The sequence below is a fragment of the Gopherus flavomarginatus genome, chromosome 9, assembly GCF_025201925.1.
Source record: "Gopherus flavomarginatus isolate rGopFla2 chromosome 9, rGopFla2.mat.asm, whole genome shotgun sequence".
Taxonomy (NCBI): domain Eukaryota; kingdom Metazoa; phylum Chordata; order Testudines; family Testudinidae; genus Gopherus; species Gopherus flavomarginatus.
Genome location: NC_066625.1, coordinates 7,606,409 through 7,626,423, shown reverse-complemented (window position 1 = coordinate 7,626,423; position 20,015 = coordinate 7,606,409). Strand labels below are relative to the sequence as shown.

Below are 20,015 nucleotides of genomic sequence, written 5' to 3'. Positions count from 1 at the left end.
AAACCTTGCATTTAAATATATGTAACAGCTGCAAAGTAGGGAAGCCTGGAGAAGAACCAGTAGATTTACTGCCTAATAGCTTATGTTTTAAAAGTATTCCGAAATAGTCCAAATACCATTAACCATGTTTTTGTGTGTAGTAAGTGATTGTTTACTAACAAATTGTATGTCTTATTAAGACATTCAACTGGCTGGAGCAGCTGCATTCAGGGTTTTGCATAAATAGCCCTGAGGTTTAGCTGTGAACAGTGCTTTCTGAAAGTCCTGAAAAGAGAGAGCTCTGGCCTGTGGTTCAGCAAAGGATTAGGATGAGATGCAAGAAAAAAGGGTGAACGTAATAGAGTTAAATATATGCTTTCAGCACCCTCGTCCCTGTGAGGATGGCAGACTCTCAGTCTGGTCAGCAGTAGGGTCTGTGAGGGGATGGACCATGCTCAGTGAGGACAGCCATTTTAGCTGCTACAGTTGAATTATTCTCTACCTACTGTGTGCAAACTGTGATTTTTTTTCTCCTCAGAGGCTTATAACTTGGCCACACTTGGGTGGGTTTTCCCAGGGACAACAAAAGGCACATCCTTGACACAAAGGCCAACCCCCCGCTGAATTTCAAGTCCCTCTCCAAAGCATGGGAATGCTTCAACGTGTTCAAAGAAAAGGCCACCAGAATTTTTTTATAAGCGCAAAACCTATTTTTCCCTGCCCTTGTCCTTGGAAATGGCTGAACTGTTTTGGCTGAAATTTTCCAAAACGAATTCACTCTGAGATTGACACCTGACATGGAAAATTTCAACCCAGAATGTTAAAGTTTGGCAAAGTTATGCACAACTGAAAGCCAGGTCTTAAAATGAGACGTGTTGGGCAACTTTAATAGTAGACAGCACTACCAGTCTTGCTTGTAATAATGAAGGTCTAGAGAAGGTGCATCAAGAGTTACTGTTCTCCCGGTCTCATACCACAAGAACAAGGGACATTCAATGAAATAAACAGGTGGCAACATTCAAAACCAACAAAAGAAAATACTTTTTTTGTGCAACGTGCAATTAAACGGTGGAACGCACAGGAAATAGCTGAGGCCAAGAACGTAGCAGGGGTCAAAGAAGGATCAGATAGTTACATGGATAACAAGAATATTCAGAGTTATAATAGTTAGTGCTAACAAAAACTTTGGAAGGGATATAAAATCTCATGCTGCGGGGTTCAAGACAATCTTGAACTATATGGGATTAAGATGTGACATTCAAGGAGGCAGATTATCCTACATCTGCCTAGCGTTTGGGGTTTGTGAACCTTCCTCTGAGTATCAGGTGCTGGCAGTATTGGATACAGGATATGGGGCTAGAAGGACCTCGGGTCTGATCCCATGTGGCAATTCAGATGTTTCTAGGATGCGGCCAAGTTCGAAGAGACCCAATGGGAGGAGCGTTCTTTGAGCATGGTTGTGTGGAAATGGGTGCCATGCTGCCCCTAGGATAAGGGCACAACCCCAGCTTTGTAAGGGAGAGGGGAATCCGCAAGGAGCAGCGTTGGAAAGCAGTCTCAGAGACAGGCCATGGAAGAGGCAGCACAAAACTGTAGAAAACAATAGGACGTGGCTTTGGAGGGAGTCACAGATGGAGCTGAGCCCTAGCTGGAGAGAAGAGGACATGACTGACATCTAGGCCTCTTCCCTCTTGATTTCTGAGCCAGGGGCCAGTCCCAGGAGACTGGGACAGAGCAGAAAAATGGACACAAAAACAAAAGTTCTTATTCCCACGCCAGGCCAGCCCTTGTTTAGATCTCATCGAGGGCTCCCTATCCTGGCTGCCACTCACCTGAGAAAGGAGGGAGATGAGTAGGGCTTTGTACTGGGGAGAAGTCACCGGGGACGGTATGAAAGCCATACCTAGGCTTCAGAGCCCGAGCTGCAGCTTCAGAGTTGGTCATCCTGGGCCGGGTATTCGCTCCAAAATGCTGTGTAGACGTACCCTGTGGGATTGAGGGCTCAGGCTTCAAGGCCGCCATTGGGTTCTTACAGGACAAAAAAAGAAAGGTTTGTGGTTTAGGTCACAGGGTCTCCTTGGCTGCCCAGAGTAAGAGTACTGGTTTTCGTGTTTTAAACCCCTCACCCTTATATAGCTTTTGGGACATCTGCTTCTCATGTAGGGGCTCAGGCCCCTGATTTGGGGAATGGCTCACAGCTGCCCTTAACTGAGTACCTAGCTCTTTTGTAGCACTGTTCATCAGCAGATCTCAAAGGTCTTTACAAAGGGAGGCAAACACCATTGCAAAGGTTTAATGTCTCAGGGTGGAAGACAAGCCATCTGTTCCTTCCCCAAACTTTCTTTTGCCTCATCTATCCTATCCCTTTCATGATTGCAGCTCATAAATACGTAATATACAGAATCAGCCCAGCACTAATATTTATCCCAGAGGCACAAATCTCTGAAAATAATGCGTAATTGTTCGAAGGTCCTGACACCAGCCTTCACCACCGCATCACAAAGCTCCTGCCGCAGTTGTGGTATGCGTGTGTGTCAAATCACACCTCCCAGATAAAAGCTGCTCTGAAGGCCACTTTTGTGCCAGAATATAGAGCTTTGAAAATGTGAAAGAAACAAAAAAATGTAGGACACCACACAAAGCTGACCCACTGAGGACTCAGAAAAACCACAAGGAAGAGGGCTCGACACACAAAAATTGTTTTATTAACAAAGCATTGTTGATCCAGTTTTGAATTAGTTTGGCTGGAGTGGTAAAAATCCCCACGTGGAGACAGATGGAAGGGGAGGAAGGGAATGCGTCAGGCTCACAACCCAGCAGATAACTTTATAGGATGCTACGTGCGAGATGCAACCTCAGCGCGTTCCTTCATTGGATGGGGTGGGGCTCCGGAGGCTGGTCACCTTCGACTCATGGAGGAAGGGAGGGTGGAAGACTAGATATCCCTTCTGAAAGTCACCAACAAAGCCAGCTGCTTTCCTTGCATGACGTGACACTCCATGTCTGTTAGTGGCATTGTAGCCTCGCTGGAGACTGTGGTGAGTTCTGTTCCCAGATTTGCCACTCGCTCTTGGTGTGGTCTTGAACCAAAATGCTTACCCTGTCTGTGCCTGTGTCCCATCATCCCCGCTGCAGGGTGTGTTCACAGGGACTAGGGCTGACACACTGTTTGGGGCTGGGAAAGGTACAATTGGAAACAATATTCATGGTCTCCCCCAGCCCCTCCAGGAGGATCCACTGAGATCCCCAAATTCTCAACTACAGCAAAAGATCTTGCGTCACACTGACCTTTCTTCCATCCCCTCATCTCCTCTCTTGGGTGGGTCTAGCCTGCCCCCGCTGGCTGGGTGGTGAGGAACGATTGCTCTACCAATCCAGCGAAGGGGTGCAATTGGGGCCCAGCCCTCGATTACCGTAAAATGGCAGCATTTACTCACTGTGCCAGTGTTTGTTTGGCCAGATTTTACAAGACCTAAATAAGGAGAAACAACCAGGGAAATGTGAGGTTTGAAATGGGATCATTCTCATGAAGTTGGGATCGTCCTGTTTTCATCACTGCTTAGAACCTGCAGTCATGGAAATGAGTCGACGTTTTGCAGCCGACTTCAATGAGAGCAGGATTTGGCTCTGAGTTAGGATTTTGAGTGAAATCCAGTGTGTGTTTGGGGTAGGGGACCTCGGGCAGTAACACTGGTTTTCGGCTAAGGCGTAAGGGGTGGAGAGAGGTATTATGCTGGGAATCTCAGGTGTCCCAGAATGCAATGTCTGGGAGAAAGCCTTAGGACCTACACTTTGCAGTTGGCCTAGCTCCTGGTTGATGTTGGAAATGAGTGAGGGAAATTCTATGCTTGAATGCCTGGGGCCTCTTAGCTACAGCACAAGCTAAACATGAGATGGTTTATGCTAGCAGACTGTGCTGCCACTGTAGCTGTCTGCTCTCACTGCAGATGTCTCACCAACAGCTCCTGCTCTCTCTGCTGCCTTCCCTGCCTGACCTGAAAGCTCCCTGATGGGGCTTGCTCTGCTGCTGCCTTCTGTCTTTTGAGGGACCCAGTCCTGTCCACTGTGTCTGAATTCCTGATTACTTGCTAATTGCTTGACATACGACAGGCCCCGTGTCATCCTCTGCGATTTGCTAGGCAAGTATATGAACCTCATCTTGTCCTGACTTGAAATGAATGAAAAAGGAGGAGATTGGATAGGATTAATGCAGAGACTTCAGGTCTGTTTTCTGTCTCCGCATCTGCTACTGTTGGGAGAGCGCTTTGCACATTGTTTTTAGCCGGACTATTTTCTTTTAGCGATGCCGCCGGGGAAGAACACCGTGGTCTTGGTCATGCATGGCCTTTGTAAGTGGAGGATGCCTGTGGGGACTGGGCTACGCGCTAGGCATAAATCACAAGCCCTCTGCCCACCCACACCTCTGCTCAGTGATGGGTGAAGATGGGGCAAGGTGTGGGCAGACAGTGGGTGTGTCAGAGCTGGCTTAATCTTCCGGATGTGATGAAGCACTGGGGTGCAAGGGCCTCCAGGCACAGTGCCCAGCAGCAGTGCTCTGGCATCTAGAGCTACCTAACCTCCAGCTTTTGTGGGTTCCTTTCCCTGTTCCCCCTGCTGTGACGCTGGCTTTTGGCTGGGGTCCAGGGTGGGTGCAGCCAGTGGATGAAACTCCCTTTCCTCCTTCCCCTGCCCGCCAACCAGGGAGACCCCTGCCCTGAGGTCCTGCCAGAGAAGCAGAGGCGAGAGGAGGGAGCACTAGCAGCCTGCTGGGTAAGCAGAGAGGGAGAGAAGGAAGGAAAGCTGCCAGCTTAGCAGTGTGTAAGGGATTGGGGTGAATGGAGGAGGACTAGGATCAATGGTGGGTGGAAGGGGAGAATTAGGGGTAGGACTGAAGCAGTGCAAGGAGAGAGGTGTATTGACTACATGTAGCAGGAATAATGGAAGCGGGAAGATGGAGAATTGACGACGTATTAGTAGGAAGCGGATTCATTTGTGTGTGGGTCACTGTTGGCTTTGGGGTACCCATTTGGGGATTTTACACTTGCATATATACATTTATTCAAATTTATTCTGGGTTTTGGCTGAGCCAGGGCAGGCAGACCTGCTGGCAGCTTATCAGCTCCAGCCACTGCTACTGCTTCCATTCCGTCCTATACCAGGGCCTGTTGCTGAGTGGTCAGTCAGGGTCTCCTCCCTCTGCACCCTCACCTGCAGGTTCCTCCTTTTCAGTGCTGGGAGCCAGGGGGAGGGTTGAAACCGGAGAGTGGAGGCAACAGATTCCTTCCTGCTGCAGGATAAATGGGATTTAAATGGGTGAGTGCCTGGGGAGATGCGTGGCCAGATGCGTGATCATCGGCGTGTGCACGGCTGGATATGTTAATGAGCGTGTGCACCGTGGTGCATGCATGCATGAATTCGCACACTGATGCATGATCATGGGAATGCAAGAATATGCCTATAGAATGGGGGCTGTCTTGGGGGCCTGTCCAAAAATTATTAATGCCCTTGGGCTTAGGTGTGCAGTTCCCTTTGTAGCCCCCTGCCTGTTATCAAGCGGGAGGAGCTAGGCTACAGCAGAGCAGCAATTTCGCCAAAGCAGGATCCGGTGCCCTGTGTTCACTGCCCTGCTCATCCCTTTTTGCCGTCTGCTCAGAGACGCATTACTGCGTCCCCTGCAGTGTGTGGGATCGAGCCTGAATAGAACCCTGCTTAGAGGGCTGCACTTGTGCAATATAGAAGTTGCACGGCTGAATGTATAATATCCTGTATTTACATAGTGCTGTTCAACCCACAAGGTGCTACAGCATTTTACAGTCTGTGTATATGGGTCATTGCATCCATCTCTGAAATGCAGCCAACTCTGGGGTGAAGTGTGGCCCCAAGGGGAGGAAGGACAGAATGACACTGCATGCAATTGACAATGCAGGGTGAATTTAAGTGGATAGAATGTACGTCCCTGAGTTGGAACTTAGCCACGACTTGAGGTTAACACGCCTCGTATGAAAATTGTCATCAGATCTTTGATAACAAGATCCTCAGGCCTTCCAGAAGGCAGCAGCTCGTACAACTGGTTTGCTGTATGCTCAGAGGCCAGAGAGCCACCCGCTGTATGGAAACACCAGGCCCACTTCCTGCACCACCCTCCCATCCAAAGACTGAGGCCATTTAACGTGTGAGGTCTAACAGGAGCACAGTGCCAGGTGAACTGGGCTCCAGGCAAATCATAAAGTAGGTGTGGTGGAATTAAGAAGCTGATATGAGTCGTATCATGTTGCCACAGCCACTGCGATCACATTGCGTTGACCGTGACATGTTTCTAAAGTTTACATGCCAAGCCAGGGTAGGGCTTCTTCTGCAGCAGAAGAAAGAGACAGGGAATGGAGGGAGTATGGGCTAGTGGCTAGAGCTGGGAAACAGAGACAGCTAGGCCTAGATTTGCAACTGACCTGTGTTCTGTGATCATGGGCAAATCTTTGAACCTCAGTTTTTCCTTTATGAAAATGGGGATAGAATTATTGAGCTACCCCTGTGGGGGGGGGGTTGTGTGATGTAATAAACCTTTCTCAGAATGATGAGCCCCTGGAACAAAAGGTGTCACATGAGCACAAAGTGGATGAATCTGCAGAAACTTCACATCCAAGTATTGTGGCCGAACAGCAGTGTGAAAGCACCTGGAGAAGGCCCGGGCAGCTGGGAGAAAGGGGTTCAGAAGGGATATCTCAGGTTCAGACACTGATCAAGTAGACAACTGCACCTAGAGGGGTTGCGTGGTTTTCTTTGCTTCCAGTTGTGCTCCGTGAAGCAGCATTTCTGCAGACAAACTGATGTACCCATAATGATAAGACTGTGCCAGAGTGAGGTAAATGGGGGGATCACGTGGGGCACCTTGACAATGAGGGGCAGCTTGAGAGTTTGTGGGGGGAAGGGGTTGGTATGATGCTGCGAATTTGAAAGCTGTTCCTCACAGCTTTTCCTCATTAACAAGGTACGCCCCTCATGGCTGGCTCCAAGGTAAACAAGCTTTATGTGAAATACCTCCCCTTCCCTCATTGAGCGTTGTGAGACTATGACAGTCTGGCACCGAGAGAAGAAATAAACACTCTGTGATCCGCTCAGGCTCCCGCACCGAAATGTGAGGAGATCCGGTTACAGTGAGGGGGTTAGAACAAAAGTGATTTCCTTCTAGAATCAATTCCTCTCCATTTTGTAGGGAGAAGTGAAGGAAAACAACAATTGCCTCTCTCTCCCCGTGATGAAAGCGGTTGTGTTTTGTGGAAGCAGTAGCCCTAAAGCCTGCTTGGCACCAGCTGCATCGCCTCAGAAGGACTCAAGCATCTTGCAAAACCATTTATATTCTGAGGCTGGCTGAGAAGGGAGGGTGATCATCCCAGGAGGGGTCCAGAAATAGAAGCTGTAGGACAGGTGTTTGTTCCGGTTTGAAATCAACAACAACAAAATGAGGTAGCTGAGTGCTAGTTTCAACCCTTTACTCTGTTAAGACCTGATCCTGTGAGGTGCGGAGTGATCTTTACACCCAACTGGAGGTGGGCGTTCAGTGCCTCAGAAGATCAGTCCCTATACAAACAAGAGATTTAGTGACGGGGCCTTCTACCATGCATTAAAAGCAAGCCAGCTAGAAAATCCTAACCCCTTAAAAGCACTTTTCGTGAAAGGACAGCTGTACCAACATCACATCAACTGATTTCCCTTTAACCACAAGTCACATGTGAATTTGAGGCACACATGGAGCTGACCTGGCTTGTGAAATGAACATGTCCCCGTGTGGTGGTTGTCTTTTTATTTTTGTTTTTATAAACTCAAACTTTTGTGATTCACCCAAGCATGAGGCAGCTAAAGTCTACTCACAAAATACGGACACGTATCCCACTGCAATGTAACAAGGATCGAACTTAGTGAACATGTAAACCTTGGCTACAATTAGCCTTCGCGGGATCACTACCTGGATGGAAAATCCAAGTTGGTGACAGAGAAAAGGCAGAAAGATAGCAGCAAACTTGCCTACTTCACCTGGGGAATGTACATGATTTCCATTTTCCATCTAGAAATCCAACATACAGAGGTTTTATATTTAGCTAGAAATGGAAAATGTTGGTCCTTTCATTGCTAAGCTTTATGATGACCCTCTGTTCCCAAGTGAAGATAGTGAACCCATACATTCAGTGGGATACCAGTGCAACTTCAGCATGAAAACTCATGAGAACTGAGTTAGGCAGAGTTGTCTTCTCGGTTTTCTGCCCTTCTGTCTACCAAATCTTGCTTTGAAAAGCAAGCCCCCACCCCCTGTGACTAAAATCTGTAGAAGTCCTCAGAGCTTTTCCCAGCAGTATGTGGGAGTTTACCACATGCTGAGAAATGCTGAAATCCATTATCCATATATGCACTGGATATGTGAAGTTGATATGGGGCTTATCAACTTTGGTGGAAAGAAGCTGGTAGGTGTATATACTGTCATTTCAGAACCTGCTTTGCTAAAGGCTGGATTCACAAAGGGAGGACAGGGGTCATAGTTTTGGTTTTGATTTGTTTTTTTAAACGTTAACTAAAAAACCTGGCATCCTGGTTTATTATTTATTTTCAGATTTTAACAAATAGCTTCAGTGCTAGCTGCCAAGCTTCTAGGAACCTGGCACCCATGTAAACAACAGCACAATTAGAACTTGTTTTTCTATCTAGGCCTTCATGTCATCTGACCATGATTTCTGGAGGTCCCTCTTCCATAACCTCTCTAGATCTCAGAACTCCAGACTCCACTGTGTTTACAATACTGTTTCTTGCTATCTTGTGTGCAGCAAAAGCCATGACTGTGTCACATCTATCCTCAAATGCCTCTACCAGGACTCTGTTCAGTTTACAGTCAGGTTCAAAATTGCCTCCCCAGAAAATTTAGCAGGCCCAAGGACCAGAATGGGCACTATTCAGTGCTGTGTCAGTGACAGGTTTAAGGCCCAACACCTCACAATCCTGCAGAACTAGAAATGAGGGCCGTACACGATTGGAAAGGTCTGAAGCCGTTTTCTTGGTGTCCACCTCAGCTCCAAATCAGGACCTTACTCAGACACTGCAATGCATCTCTTAGTGTACATCACGCCATTGATTCGGGGAGTAATTCTTGCATTGTGGTAAAGATCGCAATCGGCAAAAGGCTTCAGGAGGGGTAAGATGAGCTGGGAACATCAGCATCTCTTGGCATCCTTGTAGGGGCAGGTTTTGTGTGTGTAGTTTGTTCTCTCCTGCAACGCTCTGGTAAGGGATATGGGAAGTGGAGGTCCTTAGCTTTGCATCATGGTCTTCCAGTGTGCAAGCGTTGGGTATTAAACTCTCATGTTCAGAAGCTTAGTACACAGGCACCTGCAGCCCCTAAAAGCTGTGCTAACAAAGTGCTGTGTGTTATAATTGTACCCATGAGAGGGAGAGCGAACGTTCCCTATAAAGCACTCTCTTACCCAGTGCTTTGTAGGGAGAGTTAGGGTAGAGGATGGTCTTGTGGTTAGAGCCCAGGAATGGGAGGCAGGAGCCTTGGACTGAGAATCTGTGCTGCGCCCGAGGGAGAGAGATTCTGGAGAGGCCAGCACAACTTAGACCACTCTAGGGGCCTGTCTGTTATAGGAGTCTGCCCAGAATCTCCACGGCACTGTGGGCTGCGGCCTTGCCCTCAACGTACCCTGAGGCCAAGGCTGATGAGGGGGGTTTTCAGAGGGCCTTAGGGCTATATTACATGATGCCTGCCCCAGGAGAATCTTCCTGTTGCAGGAGACAGGTCTTTTAGGGCCCCTTTATGCCTTTCAGACCCTTTTATGACATTTAAAGAGGATACAACAGGCTCACCCCTGGTTTCAAATAATGGCTCTGCCACCGACTTGCTTTACTATCTTAGGTATAATCTCCCTATACTTCATCTTCCCCTGTCTTTTAAATGGGGTGAATAATCCTTATCCCCCACCCCCAAGTGTTGTGAGTCTTATTTCGCTATTGTTTGTGAAACGCTTTGAGATCCTCAGGTAGCAGCATAGATGTGATTATCATCGTAACGCTTTGCTGAGCCAAAAGCTGCAGTGCCAGGAACATGGCACATAGAAACGGACGAGGGGAAAGGAAAAGAAAAGAAGTGAACTGCCAAAGCGGGGAAGTACATGGTTTCGTAAAATGTGAGGAGACAGTGAAATTTATGAAAAACAATTAATAGCTGCGAGGACCAAGGATCTAAACCAAGACCTTGGGGAGAGGGGAAATGAAATGGCTTACAATTCTTTTATTGCTTACCTTTTAAAAAAAAATCTGCTAAATGCAAATAAGCACTCACAGACTAGAGAGAGGGAGGAGATGGGAGGCATGCGGGGAAAAGTGAGTGGGATCTAGGTTTTGCATCATTCGCTGAATTACTGGCAGGTCTTTTGTAACATCTGTTAAAAATAAAACAAACATTCATTTCCATTTCTCGCTGCCTGAGATGGCTTCTGCAAAAATTTCAACCTGTCCAGTTCCTCTCCCTCCCCTCATGCCTCTTCTTCTCCAGGGGAGATTTCCTTCCTGGACTTCCCAGGGGCTCCATTAGCCCCACATTAAAGCCTTTTACTCCACTCTAGACTCTCCATTGAAGTAAAAGGAATTCTAATAAACCACTAGGAGAACTCTGCTATTCATTCTTTCCATGGAAACAAGGTACTGACTCAGAACAGAACTCCACTCAAGGAAGCCTGGGTCAAGGCAGAAGGAGACCAAGGAGGAATGGAGAGATGGTTTCCATTATAACAGACCCTTTAAGACAAATAATCACTCCTCCCCCACCAATGCAGCCCTTCGGGGAGCAGGGGACCTGGTTGTGCTAAGTGGACAGGCTGTGGTCACAGGGGGTTGGATCATTAGCTGAGTGTGTGACAAAGATTGTAAGGCTCATAGAGATAGCCGATTACCATATGTTAGGGTGTCTGCTCTCACAAGGGCCTGGTCTACACTACGCGTTTAAACCAAATTTAGCAGCATTAAACGGATTTAACCCTGCACCCGTCCACACAACGATGCCCTTTATATCGATATAAAGGGCGCTTTAAACCAGTTTCTGTACTCCTCCCCGACGAGAGGAGTAGCGCTGAAATTGGTATTGCCATGTCGGTTTAGGGTTAGTGTGGCTGCAAATCGACGGTATTGGCTTCCATTTGGTATCCCACAGTGCACCATTGTGACCACTCTGGAAAGCAATCTGAACTCAGATGCACTGGCCAGGTAGACAGGAAAAGCCCCGCGAACTTTTGAATTTCATTTCCTGTTTGGCCAGCGTGGAGAGCTCACCAGCACAGGTGACTACACAGAGCTCGTCAGCACAGGTAACAATTCAGTCTCCTGAGAATCGAAAAAGAGCTCCAGCATGGACCGCACGGGAGGTACTGGATCTGATCACTGTATGGGGAGAGGATTCCGTGCTACCAGAACTCTGTTCCAAAAGACAAAATGAAAAAACATTTGAAAAAATTTCCAAGGCCATGATGGAGAAAGGCCACACCAGGGACTCAGTGCAGTACCGTGTGGAAGTTTTAAGGAGCTCAGACAAGCCTACCAAAGAAGCAAATGGAAAGTCCGGGGCAGGGCCAAAAACATGCCGCTTCTACGCTGAGCTGCATGCAATTCTAAGGGGGGTCCGCCACCAGTTCCCCACCCCTGTCCGTGGATTCCGAGGTGGGGGTGGTAATCGCAGCCATGGCTGAGGATTCTGCGGATAGGGAAGATGAGGAGGACGAGCTTGTAGAGAGCACACAGCACTCTGTTCTCCCCAACAGTCAGGAGCTTTTTCTCACCCTGATGGAATTACCCTCCCGGCCCTCCCAAGCCACTAGCCCAGACAATGAAGCCATGGAAGAGACCTCTGGTGAGTGTACCTTGTAAATATAAGACGTGGTTTAAAAGCAAGTGTTTTTTAATGATTAATTTGCCCTGAGGACTTGGGATGCATTCGCGGCCAGTACAGTTACTGTAAAAGTCTGTTAACATGTCTGGGGATGGAGTGGAAATCCTCCAGGGACATCTCCATGAAGCTCTCCTGGAGGTACTCCAAAAGCCTTTGCAGAAGGTTTCTCGGCAGTGCTGCTTTATTCCGTCCTCCATGGTAGGACACTTGACCACGCCATGCATGTAGCAAGTAATCTGGTATCATTGCATGACAAAGCATAGCTGCGTATGGTCCCGGTGATTGCTGGCATTCAAGCAACATCCGTTCTTTATCTCGCTGTGTTATCCTCAGGAGAGTGATACCGTTCATGGTAACCTGGTTGAAATTCAAGAATTTAAGTAAGGGGACAGAGATGGCCATTCCTACTGGGCTGTTTGCCTGTGGCTTAAAAGAAAACCTTCCCTGCAGGTAGCCAAGTGGGGGGAGTGCGACTGGCGCTGAGCTTTTCCACGTTTGGCTAGCAGGGATCTTTCCTGCTACCAGCCACACGGTTGTGGGGAGGGGGGAAAAGGGGGTGTTTAGCAGTGATCTTCCATGATACCAGCCACGGGGTGGTTTCTGCTGCTGCACGTTAACAGGAATGAAGCAGCACTCAACGGGCTTTGCTTGCTATTTGGGAAAGGAGGGTGCTGAATAGATGAAGGCTGCAGAAGCGAAAGACAATCGCTTACCATGGCCGCATGCAAGCCGAATTCTGCTGCCCGGACCTGTGTCTGTGATCTGTAACACCAAAGCCACAGGCACTCAATATTAAGATGCAAAATGAAACCTTGTAGTGAAAACACATGTGCTATGTAAGGTGAATCGTGTTGTTCACCATGAAAGAGTATGACCATTGTTCTCTAAAATGTATCTTTTTAAATACTTCTCTCCCTTTTTTCCCTCCCTCATGCAGCTGCAAATTTTTCAGCCTTCGGGACAGAGTAGGGAGGCTTATCTCAGATAAGGCGGCGGAAAAAAAAGACGCAAGAAGAAATGTTTTTGGAAATCATGGAAGTGACCCACAATGAAAGAGCTCATCTGAATGAGTGGAAGAACATAGTAGCAAAATACAGGAAAGATGCCAGTGACTGTGAGGGCAGGAGGGACCAGCGTGAGGACAGGAGGGACCAACGTGAGGACAGGAGAGACGCTCGAGAAGAGAGGTGGTGGCAGGAAGATCAGTGGTGGTGGGATGCAACTCTGGGGCTGCTGCGTGATCAAACTGACATGCTCCGGCATATGGTGGAGCTTCAGGAACGGCAGCAGGATCACAGAGTGCCGCTGCAGCCCCTGTGTAACCACCCTCCCTCCTCACCATGTTCCTTAGCCTCCTCACCCACCAGACGAGTAAGAACTCGTCGGGTTAGGCTCCGTGCACCCGCCCACTCCACCTCAGTGGACAGCCCAACCAATAGGCTCTTATTATTATGAAATTTTTTTAGTGGCCTTTTCCTTCCATACTATTCTCCTCCCAAACCCCACCAGTGCTACCTTGTCAGTTGTCTCCCTCTTTTTATAATTAGTTAATAAAGAATACATGATTTTTGAATCAGAGTGACTTTATTTCCTTAGAAAGCAGGCTGTGATCGAAGGGGGGGTGACTTACAGGGAATGAGTCAATCAAGCGGGGGGAGGGGATTTCATCAAGGAGAAACAAACATAACAGTCACACTGTACCCTGGCCAGTGATGAAACTGGTTTTCAAAGCTTCTCTAATGCGCACCGCTTCCTGGTGTGCTCTTCTAATCGCCCTGGTGTCTGGCTGTGCGTAATCAGCGGCCAGGTCATTTGCCTCAGCCTCCCACCCTGCCATAAAGGTCTCCCCCTTACTCTCACAGAGATTGTGGAGCACATAGCAAGCAGCAATAACAATGGGGACGTTGGTTTGGCTGAGGTCTGATCGAGTCAGTAATGTGCGCCAGCGCGCCTTTGAACGGCCAAATGCACATTCTACCACCGTTCTGCACTTGCTCAGCCTGTAGTTGAACAGCTCCTGATTACTGTCCAGGCTGCCTGTGTATGGCTTCGTGAGCCATGGCATCAAGGGGTAGGCTGGGTCCCCCAGGATAATTACAGGCATTTCAACATCCCCAACTGTTATTTTCTGGTCTGGGAAGTAAATCCCTTGCTGGAGCTGTTTAAACAGAGTAGTGTTCCTGAAGACGCGAGCGTCATGAACCCTTCCCCGCCATCCCACGTGGATGTTGGTGAAACGTCCTTTGTGATCCACCAGTGCTTGCAGCACCATGGAAAAGTACCCCTTGCGGTTTATGTAGTGGGTGCCCTGGTATTCCAGTGCCAGGATAGGGATATGGGTTCCATCTATCGCCCCACCGCAGTTAGGGAATCCCATTGCAGCAAAGCCATCCACTATGACCTACACATTTCCCAGAGTCACAACCTTTCGTAGCAGCAGCTTAGTGATTGCTTTGGCTACTTACATCACAGCAGCCCCCACAGTAGATTTGCCCATTCCAAATTGATTCCCGACTGACCGGTAGCTGTCTGGCGTTGCAAGCTTCCAGCGGGCTATTGCCACTCACTTCTCAACTGTGAGGCCTGCTCTCATCTTTGTATTCTGGCACTTCAGGGCAGGGGAAAGCAAGTCACAAAGTTCCGTGAAAGTGCCCTTACACGTGAAAGTTTCGCAGCCAGTGGGAATTGTCCCACATCTGCAACACTATGCAGTCCCACCAGTCTGTGCTTGTTTCCCGGGCCCAAAATCGGCGTTCAATGGCTAGAACCTGCCCCATTACCAGCAGGATCTCCAAAGCGCAGGGGCCCGCGGTTTGATAGAATTCTGTGTCCATGTCCTCATCGCTCTTGTCGCCACGCTGCCGTAGCCGCTGCCTCCCCGCCTGGCTTTGCAGGTCCCGGTTCAGCATTGACTGCACGAGAATGCGGGAGGTCTTTAAAACGTCTATGATTGCTGTCTTGAGCTCAGCAGGGTCCATGCTTGCTGTGCTATGGCGTTTGCACAGTTCCCCCAGAAAAAAGGCGCGAAACGGTTGTCTGCTGCTTTCATGGAGGGAGAGGTGAGGCTGTACCCAGAAGCACCAGTGGCAATTTTTTTGCCCCATCAGGCACTGGGATCTCAACCCAGCATTCCCATGGGCAGGGGAGACTGTGGGAACTATGGGATAGCTACCCACAGTGCAACACTCCAGAAATCGACGCTAGCCTCTGTACATGGACGTACACCACCAAATTAATGTGCTTAGTGTGGCCGCGTGCACTCGACTTTATACAATCTGTTTTAAAAAAACGTTTTCTGTTAAATCAGAATAATCCCGTAGTGTAGACATACCCAAGGTGTATAGATGGGGCCTGATGCACCGCTCACTTATGGTGTAAATCCGGAGTAACCCCATTCAAGTCAGTGGTGTACAACCGGCATAAGTGAGAGGAGCGTCAGGCTCAGCCTTTTACGTCCCATCCTACGCACACTCAAGTGAATGACAAAATTCCTGGTGACGTGTGTAGGTGCAGGCTCCGTCCCTTAGGACTGGGGAGGAGCCTGCGATCACAGTGTACGTCAGCAGCAGTGGCGTCAGGAACTGCAGAAAGGAAGTCCTGGAAACTAAATTTAGATCATTCTGATGGTGACTGTTGAAGTCCAAATTCTCTACAGTGGCTTCCTCTGACATGCTTCTGGTTCCATGTAGCCCCAGCTAGGCTGAAACTGGAGTGCAGGATTTGAGCTGATTAGACGGAGGGGAACGCCTTTGAGGAAGGGACAGGGTGCGCAGAAAGTCTCCACTGGAATCAGCTGAGAGCTTGACGGCTGACAAATGAAGAAAATTAAAGTTATTTAAATGAGAAGCAGGTGCCAAGACTCACTTATGCTGGACAAGGAAATCTGCTCTGGATGGCAGAGAATAAGGCAGTGACTATGGTTGGAGGAGGGGGTCCAGGAGGAGCCGTCCAATAAGATAAGAGTTTGGCAAAAAGAGTTATGGAAAATGGGCAGATTGCTCTGTCACCATTTGTCATCCTTATTTGTAACAGGGTGAGAAGCTTAAAAGCAAGAAGGGAAGTTGTACCAGCCTGCACTGGAAGAAGGCTTGGACGTTAACTGGCATTTCTGAAATCTGTGATGAGAATAACCATTGGGCTGATGTAATTCCTAGCTACACAAGTGCGTCCATGTAGTGGGGCAGGGGGAGGGGATGTGTAGTCACGAGGCTGAATCCCTGTAGATATAATTTGAAGGTCATGAAAACAGTGAGTTGTGGCATCAATTTCTGGATCAGAACATGGGTGGGGAATACCGAGTGCTGTGAGAAGCAGGGCTGGCTCCAGGCACCAGCGAAGGAAGCAGGTGCCTCGGGCGGCCAATAGAAGGGGGTGGCAGTGCACCTGTTGTTGGAGCGGCGCAGCGGCACTTTTCTGGCAGCCCAATCAGTCCAGTCTTCGGCAGCAATTCAGAGGTGGGTCCTTCACTCCCTGTCTTCCACTTTGGTGGCAGCTCAATCGGATTTTTCTTTTTTTTTTTTCTTTCCTCTGCTTGGAGCGGCAAAAAAGCTGGAGCCGGCCCTGGTGAGAAGTCAGGGAGGGAACAAACTCTAGTCAAAACAGTAAAAATGGGTGGCTTTAGCTACCTGAATATAAACTGAACGTCACACGAAGACATGATTTGGAGAAACAATTTCTCAAGATCATGAGCTATTGGGTCATGGAACAGTTTGTTCTGGAAGAGGAGAGGTGACTTGTGACCTAATTCTGACTCAAGCACAGGAGTTGGGCGAAGAAGTGAAGTGTGACTGGACACAGATAACAGTGACCACAGATAATTAAGGTTCGACATCCTTGCAGATGCAATCACACCGGGAGTTAACGCTGTGAGGATTTTTTTCAGAATGAGGAAGCTAGTAGAAAACAGCCTGAAGGACAAAGTTAGGAAATGGAAATCCATCGGCTCAGCTTGGAGACTGCATAAGATACTTTACTGGAATCAGAGAAGGGCTGAATATTCTCTACGAATAAGGAATCAAAGGACAAGAAGTAAACGGTACAGCGAGATGGCAAGGTAGGAGGGTTGTTTCAAACCAAGTATCCCTGAGAAAATGGAAATAGAACAGAATGTAAACTTTGTGAGGTTAGGTGTAAACTGGAATTGAAGAGGAAATCTGCAGAACGAAGAGCCTATGTCTTAAAGAGAAATGACAAGAAATGAATTCAATATCTGGGAAACAGAAAGCCCCGTGGGAGACTCAGTGGAGCTCCCAGCCCAGCAGATCACAACTGGGGCAGTTACTGTTTGTAGGTAGCAAAGGTGAGACGCTGACAGAACTCGGCTGGCGTTGTTCTAACAGCTTGAGAAGTGGTGGTGCAACGGGGGTGTGTTACTTGAAGGGAAGCCGTTGCCTCTTATTACCCTAGTGAACTCTGCCCTCTAGAGCTGGGTGTGGAACAAGGGACTGTGATAAGTGTGAAGCAGGGAGGTGGTTCTTTCTGTACCATGCACTAGAGTGTCTTATCGTTCCCTGTATTCATGGTACCTTGGCAATGGCGGTCATTTGCTTGGTGCTGGTCACTGACTGTGATAAGCAAGAGAACCATAACCCACTGTTGCACGATCTTGAAAATGAAGAATGGGCTTTGTTTGATATCTCCATGTGCTGCTTGAGCAGTACTCCAGGAACAAAGGTGGACCCCAACCACCCATTCATCGCAACTGGACGGTATGATTCACTTGGGGTAGCTGAAGGAGCTAAAGAATAAAGTAATTAATCTGATAAGCAGAGGCATGAGCTATAGTCATTACTCAAGCAAAACTTCCATTGGATCGGACTGAGACAGCTGTAACGTATCATTAAAATAGCTACTGTACCAGTACATCAACGGATAAGCAATGTTGAACCATAGTCAGCATTGCCAATCTGAAACATCCCAAAATCATGAGGCAGACACTTCTGAAATCATGAGATTTTAAAAATAGTACATTTTGGATTGTTTTAATTTGCCTTCTGACTTTTGGACTTTTAAGGTTCACATAGTCAAGCTTTTCTCCGAAAGTGTGAGGGCTAGAAACTTAACAACTACAAAAGCTGAGATTCTCATGCAATCACATGATTCCAGGAGCTGGGGATTTAAGAGAGTATGATAGAGTTGACAATACTGCATATTTTATGGGTCTCAAAGGTGACCTAAAAACTATAGACCAAGGAGCTGTACATCGGTACTAGAAAAAAATTTTTTGTGATGAATTAACTAGTGTGTGTCTCCCGTCTGCTTTGTGGAATCAAAAATGTCCAGCTATGGGTCATAGCCCCTCTGCTGCTAAGTGCTAAAGGAGACTTTCTTTCAGGTCAAGTGGTAGAAAGGGATCTGTGTTTTTGGATTAAGAGGATCTGAGTGCTAGCCCCACTACTGCCTTGAAGTTCTGACTGGCTGGAGTGTACAGCAATGTGACACTTGTGAAGTCCTAAGTGATCACAGATTTGTTATAGTATATTATGTTAGAGAATAAACCAGCCCAACTGGGTCTGGAGCTAGGAGAGAGCTTGGAGGAGTGGGGAGGAGGAGAAGACAGCTGGGAGAAGAACAGTCCCAAGGAGTGGGAAATTGGGTGAAGGAGGAGATATTTTGAATGACTCTGGACTTCATGGACGACTAATAGTCAAACCTTTGCCGCCTTATGAGGATTGATCTCTATTTATTGTTTGATCTCTGAATATATACAAAAAATAATAGTGAAAAGAAGGTTCCTATGTACTCTACCCCATAATTCATCAACAGGGGGTTCTATGTGAAATTAAAAGCCAACAGACTGGAAATGGATCCTAGTGAATTCTCTTTTTCACAATTTACGATTAAACCCTGAAACTTGCTGCCATGGGAGATCATTGAGGCAAATAACTTAGTAGCGTAAAAAAAATAAGAGTAGCACTTGCAGAAGGGGATATCAATCATCATATTCCGGGCATCATCTGATCACCAGCTGGGGTCAGGCAAAAGTTCCCACTGTCCCCATGGGCGAGTATGACCCAAAGAACTGTAGTAAGAGGGTTTTACAACTTCCTCTGGGGCAGCCAGCATGGGACACTTGGAAGCAGGACACCTGGCTTTGGGGACCAATGGTCTGCAGTGTCATGGTGATTCCTCTGGTTTTGAAACTTTTCATAGAGCCGTTGATTTCCTTTAACCTGGCAGTGCCTAACATCCTTGTTTCTCTCATGATTTTTCATTTAGAAGAGGTGCATGGGGAAGGATTGGTCTTTGTTAATGCTCCCCGTCCCTCGTTCCAAACACAAAACCTAAAACCACCATGCAAGGAGATTAGCTGCCGTCAGATCTAATTTGCCAGCCACCATCCACCTAAATCCCAACAGATGCACAAAGCTTGGAGTCCGAGCTTCTGTATTTTTCCTGTCAGTCACTGCCTTGGCTGCAGCTGGCTACGCAGAACAGAGAAAGCTGCAGGTGTGATTTGTTCTCATTTCTCCGCCCCCTCTCTGCCACGCTCTTTCTTTTCCCAGCTACCTTACGCGTCCACCTATCTGATCATTCCATTCAAAAATGAAACACAGCCTCAGACCTCAAGACTGTTCTGTATCTCTCTGATGCAGGCTTAGTTCGGAGCTGGGATGTTTGGGTGGGTGGGTGGTTTTGTTTTTTTGTTGTTAATGTGACCACTTGAGACTGAGGAAAGAAAAATGAAAAACTATAAAGGAACTAGCAACCTCCTTCCTCCTTTTCTCTCTTCCTCCTCTAGAGGATTAAGCCAAAAAAAAAAATGTCTGCAGCTTTCTGTTGACCCTGCATGATGGCATTTTTGTGCTCTGTGTGCTGCTTCTGCTGCTGATTGCTATTCCTGGCACAAACACGCGCACACACACTCACACACACAAACCTAGCATAGATCACACAGGCAAGGCAAGCCTGCTACCCACTCAATAATAATAATAATAATAATAATTAATAATAATAAGACACACACTGTCACTAGCCCCTCTGCATCTCTGGCCATTCTGCCCAGTGACCTGACATCTCTGTCGAGAGATCAGACAAACCACGCTCTCTTCCTTTCCTTCCCCTCTACCCCCAACCCTCACCTCTTCCCTAGCTCCACCAAAGCGCCCTCCTGTCT

At 47.8% G+C, this 20,015-nt stretch overlaps 1 protein-coding gene across 8 annotated transcripts in view; it reads left to right on the top strand.

The window, feature by feature from the left end:
- Window positions 1-20,015, top strand: part of RAI1 (retinoic acid induced 1) — a 136,028-nt gene that overhangs the window by 32,291 nt on the left and 83,722 nt on the right. Inside the window, exon 1 of one of the 8 annotated variants that reach the window (XM_050967851.1) lies at window positions 2,997-3,017. The exons of the other annotated variants lie outside the window; for them this stretch is intronic. The gene's annotated coding sequence lies outside the window, so the exon portion shown is untranslated. Of the gene's footprint in view, window positions 1-2,996; window positions 3,018-20,015 lie in introns of those variants that run through there. 8 annotated transcript variants of the gene reach the window in all.